Genomic DNA, 13,101 nt, shown 5'->3' with positions numbered 1-13,101 from the left:
CCCACCAACTAAATGAACTCCTGGAAGGCAATGACTATGACTTATTCATTTTAGTATTTGTGCTACTTAGTTCAAGACACAGATAACAGTGGATGATGAGCAATAACTGTTTAATGAATGAATGAGTACTTCTAACTCTGGACTCTGCTATCAGTACCTGGGAATTATGACTTAGTTTTTTTGTAGTCTCTATCATGTCATGTCAGCACAGCATTATGCTCTAAAAGTTGCTTACAAAAGTACATTGTACAAATGAGCTATTAAATCAATAAATTCAATGACATCTACTAATTCAATTTAATTAAACACTTGAGCGTCTACTGTGTACAAACAAACTTTGGAGGAGATTACATTTGATTACAAGCAATAGTTCGTGCAAACTATATTATAAGGCAGAATGTAATATGCAGAAAGGTAAAAAGAATTGTTCTCAAATATTAAAGGAAAATGTTGTTTATTTGGGGGGGTATAAAAAAAAGCTTCTTGGAAGAGGAACCCTTGGTTTTGATCCTTGAAGATGGGATAATGGATGAATAGGCAAACTTTTCAGACAAGAAGATTGAAAGACATGTGACCCTTTACAGCATAAATTTCACCAAAGAGCTGCTAAGCAGTGGCTTTGTGATAATTAAGCATATGTTCTTTAATATTAGTTTAACAAAATAACTGGTCATCTTCTATGATGATTATTTCTTTTAAGGAAAATTTTAGTTGGGCTCTATCACACCTGCTTTCCATGTACCTTTTCTATTATCTTTAAAAATAATGGTCAACTAGGGATCTTCAACTTGATAAAAAAGATCTACAAAAAATCTGTAGCCAACATCATACTCAATGGTGAAAACTAGAAGCTGTCCCACTAAGATCAAGTACAAGTTAGAAATGCTCCCTCTTACCATACCTTTTCAACATTGTGCTGAAAATAAAATAGAACAATAGAACACAATAGAGAGCCCAGAAATAGACATAAAAATAGTCATCTGGTCTTTGACAAAGAAGCAAAGGCAGTACAGTGGTGAAAAGTTCATCTCTTTAACAAGTGATGCTATAAAAGTTGGACATCATATGCAAAAAACTAATCTAGATAAAAAACTAGTTCAAAATGGATTATAGACCTAAATGTACAATATGAAACTATAAAACTGCAAGAAGATAACACAGGAGAAAATCTAGATGCCCTTGGATTTGGTGATGAACATTTAGCTATGACACCAAAGGGACAATCCATGAAGGTAAAAAGTGATATGATGATCTACATCAAAATTAAAACTTTCTGCTTTGTAAAATATAGTGTCAAGAGAAAATGAAAAGACAAGCCACAGAGTGGAAGAAAACATTTGCAAAAAAATTATCTGATAAAGAGAACTATAAACTAAAATATCCACAGAACTCTCAAAACTCAACAGTAAGAAAACACAGTCTCACTAGAAAAAGAGATAAGAGATATCTCACCAAAGAAGATACACAAATGGAAAATAGGCATATGAAAAGATACCCAATTTATCATAAAAAAATGAAAATTTAAACAACAATGAGACACCAGTAAACACCTATTAGAATGGTCAAAATACAGAACACTAAAAACACCATGCTGTTAAGGACGTGGAGCAAGAGAAACTCTCACTTACTGCTGGTAGAAATACAAAATATTAATAGTACATGACAGAGCAGGAGTATCGCCATCTTGGACAAGCACTGCCATTTTAAGTTCACCTTGATCAAAAACTGCCTAAATCCAAAGGGCGTCAGCCTAATGGCTAAGGTCAGCATGACCATAAATCACAAATAACATCTCTGACCAGAAACATTCCAAACCCCTCCCCAACCAGAGACATGCCAGCCCTGAGATAACCTTCCCCCTGGCTGAAGAGATGTCAGCCCCAAGATAACCTCCCCTACAACCCAAGACATTCCAACACTTCAATAAAATTCTCCCCTACACAGAAACATTCTAATCCTGTGATAAGCTCTCTTCTCATGAACCCTTAAATAATCTTAGTCTGGAAGAGACAGTGTTCCTGACTGAAATCATCCAGAAGCCCCTCTCAGGTTTATCTCCAAAATAAACCTGTCTTTGACTATTGAGCCACTTTTCGTGCTTCTTTCCTCTTTCTTTAACTCTTACATTTGGTGGCAAAACCTGGGACAGATTTTAGGGGTAGAAGATCTCTTGCAATCAGGGAAGCAGTGGACAGCAGCTGATTGTCCTGCTGGATCCTGAGAGTCTCTGGGAACCCACCCCATCTTGCCTCTCACTTCACTTTTTGAGCAATTTGCCTGAGGAGCACGACTAACCTGAAGGGGGCTGCAAGGCTCAGGCTGGGGCTACTCTCCAGTGAGCCCTCAAAATCCTCAAGTCTCAGGAATCCACCTCTGACTGCCCGCAATGGTTATTTTGCTATCTCGTCTCCCCCTCCCTCATCCTTCTCTCTCTCTCTCTCTCTCACTATGTCTCTCTCTCTCTCTGTCTCTCTGGCTCTTCCTCCTATAGCTCTAGTCCAAGAGGCCCTTTGTCAATTCCAACTGGAACATCCAACACTGGACACTAATCCAGCCGACTGGTAAGATCTGCCCTCCCCTGGCTTTCTCGCCATACCCAGGAAAATTCAGGTCTGCCATACAGGTCCTCAGAGGACCAGTGGGACTAAGTTAGAAGAAATTTTGGAGATGCCCAGTTTCTTCTCGGCTTGATTGTCCTCTTTAGAAAGAGGATTCCAGGTTTCTGTCTTTTGTCTGGGGACACCTAGAACAAAAATAGACACCCTCAGCGACTTCTCACCTATCCACATGGATGCCAAACAATCCCACATTCCTACATCCTCTCCATTGGGCTGTCCCCTTCACAACCTTGCCAAACTTGGCTTATGCATTAGTTTTTTATTGCAACATGGCCTGATTACAATGCAACTTAGATAGTGACAGCCAATGGCCTGAAAATGGCACCTTTAACTTTCAAAGTCTCAGGAACCTTGACAACTTTATAAACAGGAATGGCAAATGGCAAGAGCTTCTCTGTATTCAGGCTTTCTTCTATCTAGATTCCAATCCTCCCTGTGTCATGCTTGCACCCCCTCATGAAATCCTTCTTCTTAATGAAAACCCTCCCTGGGTCTCTCTTTCCTCCAAAACTCCTTCCTCCAAAAACCCTTTTGACCCTGAAGATGAACTCCCTTCATATTCTCACCTTCCTGCATCCGCTCCATGCCTGTCTAAACCCTCTGCCCCAGTCATCCTTCCTGCCCCCAAGCCTTCAGCCCCAAACCTGGCTCCTCCTCTTTCTCCACCTGTTACCTCTTCAAAACCCACCTCTGCCATTCTCCTTCTCTGGGAAGTGGCTGGGGTTGAAGGCATTGCTTGCGTTCATGTCCCTTTCTCCATGTCTGATTTGTCATAGATTGTACTGTGTCTGGGATCTTTCTCTAAACATCATGTCCCTTTCTCCATGTCTGATTTGTCACAGATTGAACAGTGCCTGGGATCTTTCTCAGAATATCCCTCTTGTTATTGCAGGGAATTCCTGCACATAACCCAATCCTTTAATTTCACTTAGCATGACATTTATATAAGTCTAACCTCCACCCTCACCCCTGATGAAAAAGAGTGCTCAGCTTAATTAAAAGGAATATCCAAGCTATGAGTATATTCAAAAGTCCTTTATGTTTTCCTCTTCATAAATCTTGTTTTCCTGGAAAAGGTTTTTTCCCAGTGAACTGAATTACTTTTCTCCACTCTGTCTTGCCACTCATAGTACATGTACTTCTGGTGGCCTGGGACTCCTTGGGAAAACAGAAAAGGCACCACAAATCCTGTTTTGGGAAACATCTCTGTTTCCCTTATGGAACTCCTGGAATTAGAGGTGAATAACTACCTCTCAAAATCTGTCTTTGCCTTCCAGCTATGCTTTTTTATTAGGCCCTGGAAATTGTTTTCCTGGCCCCATTCTTAAAAGGCCTCACCCAAAGGCCAATAACCCAGTTGGGAAATTAGCAAAACAAACAAACAAACAACAACAAAAACATAAACTACTGGGTATTTTTCTGGTTGTCTGTGTGGCTATATATGTGTTATGTGTGCAATCTGTATTTTAAAAGCTCTAATTAATTGGCCTAAGAAAAATAAGTGCTTAAATCAAATATTTTTAAGGAAAGAGTAAAAGCTGTGGGACCTTTCAGTTCACATGACCTTAATCTTTAAAACTTACTGCTATAGTAAGATTAGAAATGTCTTAAGAGTTGCTAGCATACATTTTTGCTTGCATATATTATTCAAGCTGTTCCATACTTATCTCTGTCAAATACTATAAGGTGTCAAAATTTGGCATAGAGGCTACAAAACTATAACTCAGCCCAAACAATAATCTTTGTTTGTGTAACTTTTTAATAAATGAAATGTTAATATTGGTTTAACGAAGATAGCTACATCTTGAACTATTTAGTAAAATATCCTAACTTCTAATCTTATAGCCTTAGGCAGTCTAGTCCACAGACATGAAGGAAGTTTGTTTTGGGAAAGAATTGTTATCACTGTTGATATTAAAGAAGAGAATTTATATAAAAAGAATCTTACATGGCAAATTCTTGCCCTAAAGTAAATTAACTGGTTGTTTAAAGAAAGGGGTGTTTACAAGTCAAAAATCTGAGGCATGTCAGAGATTGTGTAAGTCATAAAATATTTATAAAAGGGAATTTATGCAAGAAGTGTTGCACAATTTAAAACGGCTTTAACCTCCTGAATGCTAACTGTTAGCTATATAACTTGTGTGACTTGCAGCTAAGTAAGACCTGGGACACGTGGGGTTAAATGCTAGAATAAGTCAGACCTTATCTGCACTTCTGTCTAGGTCCTAGGCTCTTTATCTAGTACATAATTAAAATCGCAAGCTTACCAACAAAAGTAAAGGTCCCTAGAAGTTAATAGTGTAACATATATTTAAGACTATTGAAAAAACAATTTACACATACTTTTGGTAAGAAGATTATAAGGAGGCATGAGAATGTTGATTTTTACCTACATTAAAAGGTTAAAGAATTGTTTTAAGTTGAGTAAAATAAAAATGAAGGTTTAAGCAAGTTTCGGAAGGTTAACTGTAAAGCAAATTCTGTGTGTAAACATTTTGGCTAAAGCTGAAAGGGTATCATCCAATTTTTCTGTAAATTGAGCATTAAAAAAAAAAAAGCACAATGGGTTTCTCTTAAAGCACTAACTTGCTCTTTAACAAAAATGATAAAGGGTTAAAAAGGGTCTATACAAATCTTACCATATGGTCAAACATTAAAATTGGGTAAATAGGTCTACAAGGTTTTACTAAAAATTGAGTTTAATATTAACAGCACACTAATATAAAGGTAAAATTTTGGCTTGTTATAAAATCATACAGGAAGCATTGTCAAATATAAAATGGTATTCGACTTTCTTTGGGTTATGTTTGTATAAATATGTTATTGGTATGTGCTCCAAAGTATGACAGACTCCTATAATTCTGATATATCTTAGTGTATGTTATCAGTAATAATTACAATTGTTATGTTAAAATTGTTGTGTGCCACAATGGTACCAGATATCCTTGTAACTTTAACTATGGCTACCCTAAAACTTTTTGTCATCCATAAACAATTGTTGTCTTGTTTTGGTCCTCCTTTAGAAAGTGGTTTTATAATCAGCTATAAAGCTGTAACAGGTGCTCTTGAATGCAGGTTTCTGATAACTTTGGAGATTGTGACATCAGAATAGAGGAAAAACATTCAGGACTCTTGAAGAGCTAAAATGTTCATTAATATTATGCAGAACAGGAATTAACTGCATAAACTGCACCAATAGGAGACTTGAGTGATCTTTTTGACATTTTGCTTAAAATATTACTAATCTTTTGTTTTGCTTTTCAAAGTCAAATAAACTTTTCTTTTGAGCTATTGACAGCTTTTAGCAATTTAGTATACTCCCATGAACAAAATTTGGAGCATACTTGTTTCTCTCTACCTGATTTTCTCTAGAATTTGGAAACTATCTGTGAGTATTCTTAAGTTATGACAACAGAGTTATTTGCATAAGTGGAGTAAGAATCTGTTTTCTTTTGTAACAGGACACCATTGGAAAAACTGGTTATTTTTACCAAGGCTTTGACTGGAATGGTGTGCTTTCCTTTAAGGAATCAAACTTCACTTATGAAGGCAATAAAGCCCTTGGAAAACCAGCCTCATATTTTGTGTACACAGTCCCTGTACATGGTTTCTGATCTGTGGTAAGTAAATAACGTCACTTTCTGACAGGCCGGGAACCCCAAGTTATCTTGGAACCTCAAAAGGCGAGGAATTCACCCAACTCATAGGTATTTGATGGTACAAATCCATGGCTGGGCTGGGCTTTAAAAAGGTCTTATCTCATCTCTGGAAGAAAGTTCCATCAAAGCCAATTTAAAAGGCTTATGTAACAAATAATCATTCTTTCTGTACTGTATGCAAACAATTAATCCAAGTATAATAAAGCAATCCAGTCCTACCATGATTTATCTTTTAATAAAAATGGGAAATTGGAGAGAGAAAATTGTGTTTCAAAAACTATAGCACACCTGTTGTTAAATTCTAGTCTTGACTAATGTTTTTTAATTTTTATTATTTTTTACAGTTTAAATTCAATTCTAATTTTTCTGGCTACAAGTTTCCAAAGTAAGCTGTGTCCTAAAGTCCTATGAACTGAAAACTAGACATTTCAGCAGGCGCTGCCTCTAAGCCCCCAACCATCACAGGAGGAAATCTCTTCACTGCTGGCACTGACAACTAATAACTGAGGGTGCCTAGAATCTTTCACCCCCATGTCTAGTAAGTCCATGGAACCCAGGGATCATGGCCATTTCATAGACAACTACCCAACAACATCTACAGATGGTGTTACTCCTACAGTCAATCTGAGACCAGAAAACTCTCCATACCCTCATCAGCAGGAAGTAGCTAGAAAGAACACACCATCCCTCGTCCTTTTTATAACTACGGGGTCTGGATTGACAGAGCAGGAGCATCACCATCTTGGACAAGCACTGCCATTTTAAGTTTGCTTCGATAAAAAACTGCCTAAATCCAAAGGGCATTAGCCTAATGGCTGAGGTCAGCATGACCATAAACCACAAATAACATCTTTGACCAGAAATATTCCAAACCCCTCCCTGACCAGATACATGCCAGCCCCGAGATAACTTGCCCACTGGCCAGAGAAATGTCAGCCCCAAGATAACCTCCCCTTCAACCAGAGACATTCCAGCACTTCAATAAACTTCTCCCGCATACAGAAACATTCTGAGCCTGTGATAAGCTGTCTCACCCTGAACCCTTAAATAACCTTAGTCTATAAGAGAAAGTGCACCCAACCAAAATCAGCCAGAAGCTCCTCTCAGGTTTATCTCCAAAATAAACCTGTCTTTGACTGTTGAACTGTTTTTTGTGCTTCTTTCCTCTTTTTAACTCTTACAGTACAGGCACTTTGGAAGACAGTTTGGTGGTTTCTTACAAAACTAAGCTCACCTTTAACATACGATCTATCAGTTGTGCTCTTTGGTATTTACCCAGAGAGTTGAAAATTTATGCCCTGCCAAGTGCGGTGCCTCACATCTGTAATCCCAGCACTGTGGGAGGATTAATAGATTGCCTGAGCTTAGGAGTTCAAGACAAGCATGGGCAACATGGTGAAACCCCATTTCTACAAAAAATACAAAAATTAGCCAGGTGTGGTGGTACATACCTGTAGTTCCAGCTACTTGGGAGGCTGTGTTGGGAGGATCACTTGAGCCTGGAAGGTTGAGGCTGCAGTGAGCCAAGATGGCACCACTGCACTCCAGCCTGGGCAACAGAGCAAGACCCTGTCTCAAAAAAACAAAAACAAAAACAAAACGTATGTTCACACATAAAATTGCACATTGATGTTTATAGCAGTTTTGTTAATAACTGTCAAAACTTGGAAGCAACCAAGATGTCCTTCAGTAGGTGAATGGATACATAAACTGGTACATCCAAATAATGGGATATTACTGAATGTGAAAAAGAAATGAGCTCTCAAGCCATGAAAAAGACATGGAGGTGCCGTAAGTGCATACTACTAAGTGAAAAGCAGTCTGAAAAGGCTACATATTTCATGATTCCCATTATATTACTTTCTTAAAAATGGCAAAATTATAGAGATGGGGAAAAATCAGTAGTTGCTGAAGGTTAGGGGAGAGAGGAATGAATAGGGAGAGCATGAGGGATTTTTTGGCAGTGAAACTATTCTTTATGATACTATAGTAGTGAATACATTCAATTTCCTGAGCATTTGTTCTGAGGACTAAGCTCTGATTTTTTTTATCTTGCCCAAATTCCTAACTAAATGTCCACATAAAATTCTGTACATAGATATATATAGTAGCTTTACCAATAATAGTACAAACCTGATATTAAAAAACCCCAGAGGTAAATGGTTAAACAAACTGGAACACTCCTATCTTGGAATACTACTCAGCAATAGAAAGGAACAAATGAGTGATACATGTAAGGCTGTGGACTCTATTGTGTGTCCCTCAGATTCATATGTTAAAGCCCTAATTCCCGATGTGACTATATTTGGCCTTTACACAAGTAATCAAAATTAAATGAGGTCCTAAAGGTAGGGTCCTGATCAGATAGGATTAGTGTCTTTATAAGAAGAGACACCAGAAAGCATGTGCTCTCTGTCTCTCCACCATGTGACAACAGAGAAAGAAGGCAGTCATCTGCAAGACAAGCCCTCACCAGAAGCTGAATTGCTGGCATCTTGGACTGGGACTTTTAGCTTCCATAACTGTTAGAAAACACATTTCTATTGTTTAAGCTACCCAGTCTATGGTATTTTGTTATGGCAGCCCAGGCAGACTAAGATATGCAGCAAGTCAGATGAGTCTCCAGAGAATTTGAGTGAAAAAATCCAATCCCAAAAAGTCACCTATTATATGATTTCATTCATGTAACATTATTAAAATGACAAAATCATAGAAAAGAAGAATAGATTAGTGGTTGCCAGGGGTTAAGAAGAAGATGGGGCAAGAGGGAAGAGGTATGGTTATTAAAGAGCAACACGGCCGGGCGCGGTGGCTCAAGCCTGTAATCCCAGCACTTTGGGAGGCCGAGACGGGCGGATCACGAGTTCAGGAGATCGAGACCATCCTGGCTAACACGGTGAAACCCCGTCTCTACTAAAATACAAAAAAAAAATTAGCCGGGCGAGGTGGCGGGCGCCTGTAGTCCCAGCTACTCGGGAGGCTGAGGCAGGAGAATGGCGTGAACCCGGGAGGCGGGGCTTGCAGTGAGCTGAGATCCGGCCACTGCACTCCAGCCTGGGCAACAGAGCCAGACTCCGTCTCAAAATAAATAAATAAATAAATAAAATAAATAAATAAAGAGCAACACTAGACATCCTGTGGTGATGGAAATATTCTTATTTGATTGTATTAATGTCAATATCCTGATTGTGATATTACACTGCAGTTTTGAAAGACGTTACCATTGGGGGAAACTAGGTAAAATGTACACATGATTTATGTATTATTTCTTACAACTCCATGTGAAACTACAGTTATTTCTAAATTTAAAGCTCAAAAAAATACAAAACAAAACAAAAATTAGGTAGAGTTCTAAAAACAATAAATCAAAATGAATTCCAATAGTGTTAAGGACTTAATGTGAAAAAATAAAATAATAATAGTCCTAGAATACAATATTCATAAATGTTTTTCTAATCATGAAGTGATGAAGGTCTATGTAAAATGACATCAAAGCCAATGAAGGGAACTCATGATGAATTATTTAACCAGATAACGATTTAAATTTTACAGTAGCAAAAATGATAAACAGGTTACAATATTTAGAAAATAAAAAGGACTGTAAAAATATTTGCAATATATATAACATTAAACATTTTCATATTCTTCATGTAAAAAATGAAATTAAAAACCAGTAAGAAGAAGACACATAGAAGTAGAAGCAATGTAATGTTTGGGTAATTGAAAAATAAAAAATCTATGAATGACTAAAAAATGTTAATATGATGAGCCTTATTGATATTCAAGGAAACGAAAAATAAAAGAACAATGAGTTATCATATTAAGACTCTCAGATTAGAATTTCTTAGAGTGAAAACATCTAGATCAGGAGTCCTCAGTCCCTGGGCCAACCAGTCTGTGGCTTGTTTGGAACCAGGCTACAAAGCAGGAGGTGAGTAGCAGTCGACCAAGTGAACGTTCATCTGTATTTACAGCTGCTCCCCATTGCTCACATTACTGCCTGAGATCCGCTTCCCATCTCATCAGCAGTGGTGGCATCAGATTCTCACAGAAGCACAAACCATATTGTGAACTGCACATGTGAGGGATCTAGGTTGTGAGCTCCTTATGAGAATCTAATGCCTGATGATCTGTTGCTATCTCCCATCACCACCAGAAGGGACCCTCTAGTTGCAGGAAAACAAGCTCAGGGCTCTCACTGATTCTACATTATGGTGAGTTGTATAGTTATTTCATTATATATTACAATGTAATAACAATAGAAATAAAGTGCACAATAAATGTATTGCACTTGAATCATCCTGAAACCATCCTCCACTCCACCCCTGGGCCATGGAAAAAATGTCTTCCATGAAACTGGTCCCTGGTGCCATAAAAGTTGGAGACTGCTGATCTAAGTCATGGGAAAATTACCACTAATCGTGTAAAAATAAATATTAATCAGTAAAAATTTACTGAAGAGCAGTTAGGCAATATGTACCAATGTCTAACAGATACATACTATGAGATATTCTTTACAGTAGAGTAACACAAATAATGGTAAAAAGAATGACGGAGTTAGAGAATTATCAACTTAACTGCATCATGGTAGTAAATAATTTCAGGAACCACCATAATTGGGTGCAAAACTTAGGGGGTGAGAGTCCAATGAAGAATAGGATATCAAGATAGCCTCAAAATGTTTCTTCAAGAAATGCAAAAGGAAAAACAATACTTCGTGATGGAGAAACTTAGCAGATGCTTCCTTAACCAAGTGATCAATATTCACATCTCGGGTAACGGGATATAGCAACATCATATTCCTCCTGATATGAAGCACTCAGAAAGACAGTGGTTATTTCTGTGCTATTTCCATGTTTTAATAAACCAAATGTAATTATGAAAAATATCTAACAAATCCAAATTGAGGGACATTTTATAAAATAACTAGCCTGTTGTATTTAAAAATGTTAATGTCATGAAAGACAAAAAAAGATCGAAAAATTTTAAAACCCTGAAATGATATGACAACTAGATTAGACTCTGGGCCATATTTTTATGTTTGCTTTAAGGACTTTACTGGGACAAAGGCCAATTGTGAATATGGTCTGTAGATCAGATAACAGTATTGTGTCAATGCACATTTTATTATTTTGATAATTATACTATCATTATGTAAAAAAAAACTGGCCTGTTGTTTGAGAAAATAAACACTGAAGTGTTTAAGGAAAAAAGAACATTATATCTGCAATTTACTCTTGAAAGACACTATATACATAGTGTGTGTGTATGTGTTTGTGTGTGTATAGAGAGAGACAATAAAAAAGCAGGGGAAGTAAAATGTTAACAATTAAGGAATCAGAAGACTACACGAGAGTCCTTCGTATTGTATAGACTTAAGTCCAATAATTTTACTTCAAGTATTTTTTCAAAGGAAATAGTCATAAATATTTCTGAAGATCAGTCCAGTGTTCGCTGTTAGAGCAAAAGTTTAGAAAAAGACCTACATGGCCATCAATAATGAATTGCTATTATATAAGTTATAGATTTTTACCTGATGGAATACTGTACATCCATTAAAAATAATTGTGACAATGTATGGTTCTTGATTTATCCCAGAAGATGTCTGGAATATTTTGTTATAGAAAAAATGTCACAGAAAAATATGTACACTATGATCTCATTTTTGGGGGAGAAGAAAACAATCAATGTTTATATTAAAAAGATACTAATCCAAAATGCTAAATATTGTTATTTCTGAATGGTAGGCTGGGTGACTTGCATTCTTATTTTGTTAATTCAGATTTGTCGGAATGTTTTTTAACAGCCATGAATTACTTTTATTATGAATAAATAAATAATGTCATTTTTATTTTAAAAATCAATGGAATAAGAAGAGTGAAAAACAATAAAATATAGCATAAAAAGCAGTTAAATAGTCTCCAAATATAATGTATCATAAAATAAAGTGTCAAATGTCTAATTTTATTAGACAAGTTTTTAAAAAATCATAGACTTTTGTTAAAATTGGGGGGGGGGGGACTAACAAATTAATACCTAGAAAATGGCAAGTCTCTTGTAGCAGAGAAAAGACCCATGTCTGTTTTCATATTTGTGAAGCAGTAAAAGGAGGAGAAAAACTCCATGGGTAAGATAAAATGATATAATTTTCAATAAATTTTTAAACACCAATTGTGGGGTGTCTAATACTTTAGAACCCCTATGGGTCCCAGGTGAAACTGTCAGCCACTCACAATGTCTCTTCCATGGGCTTTATGTGAGTATTCACCAGGAAGATTGGGAGCAAAGTAGGATAGTAAAAAGACCAGTTCCTCTTCGACAGGCAGTGTCCTTGGAAAGGGAAACACACACACACCACACACACACCACACACACACACACACACACACACACACACACCTTCCAAGCAGACAATAAACAGGAAGCAACAGCAGGCTATGGCTACAGGAGGGCAGGATAGCTAAGTGAAAATTTCCCTTAACCTCAGGCATGCAAACCCTGCTGAAAGCCTCATAATAGAGCAGAATAACTAAGAGAAACTCCCCTAAGCTTTCCAAGACTTAACTCTGAATAAGAGGCAGCAGCTACCTATGGCTAAGTGAGGAGGAGAAGAGCTAAGAGAAATGACTCGTAAGGTGCAGGTGAATGAGGCCTGCTTCAGACTGAATGCAGAACTGAGACAAGTTTTATACAAACTCAAAAATCCCAGTCCCTGATAAAGGGAAGGTTCTGATTCTATCTTTCTATTATTTCAACTCAGTGATGAACTCAAACTAACTAAAGTGACAGCAAATCCAAGACCCAGCAAGACTACAGACTAGATT

The 13,101-nt window shown here is 37.2% G+C and overlaps 3 protein-coding genes across 3 annotated transcripts in view; 2 read left to right on the top strand and 1 right to left on the bottom strand.

The window, feature by feature from the left end:
• The window catches only part of ITPRID1 (ITPR interacting domain containing 1), a 105,772-nt gene extending 97,931 nt beyond the window's left edge, over window positions 1–7,841 (bottom strand). Inside the window, exon 1 of the mRNA XM_050783263.1 lies at window positions 7,729–7,841. The gene's annotated coding sequence lies outside the window, so the exon portion shown is untranslated. The remainder of the gene's footprint in view (window positions 1–7,728) is intronic.
• The window catches only part of GGCT (gamma-glutamylcyclotransferase), a 1,150,694-nt gene that overhangs the window by 105,411 nt on the left and 1,032,182 nt on the right, over window positions 1–13,101 (top strand). The window lies entirely within an intron of this gene.
• The window catches only part of NEUROD6 (neuronal differentiation 6), a 779,410-nt gene that overhangs the window by 562,950 nt on the left and 203,359 nt on the right, over window positions 1–13,101 (top strand). The window lies entirely within an intron of this gene.

This window comes from Macaca thibetana, chromosome 3 (assembly GCF_024542745.1).
Source record: "Macaca thibetana thibetana isolate TM-01 chromosome 3, ASM2454274v1, whole genome shotgun sequence".
Lineage (NCBI taxonomy): Eukaryota > Metazoa > Chordata > Mammalia > Primates > Cercopithecidae > Macaca > Macaca thibetana.
Note: the sequence above shows the minus strand (reverse complement) of the source record. Positions and strands in the feature narration are given on the sequence as shown.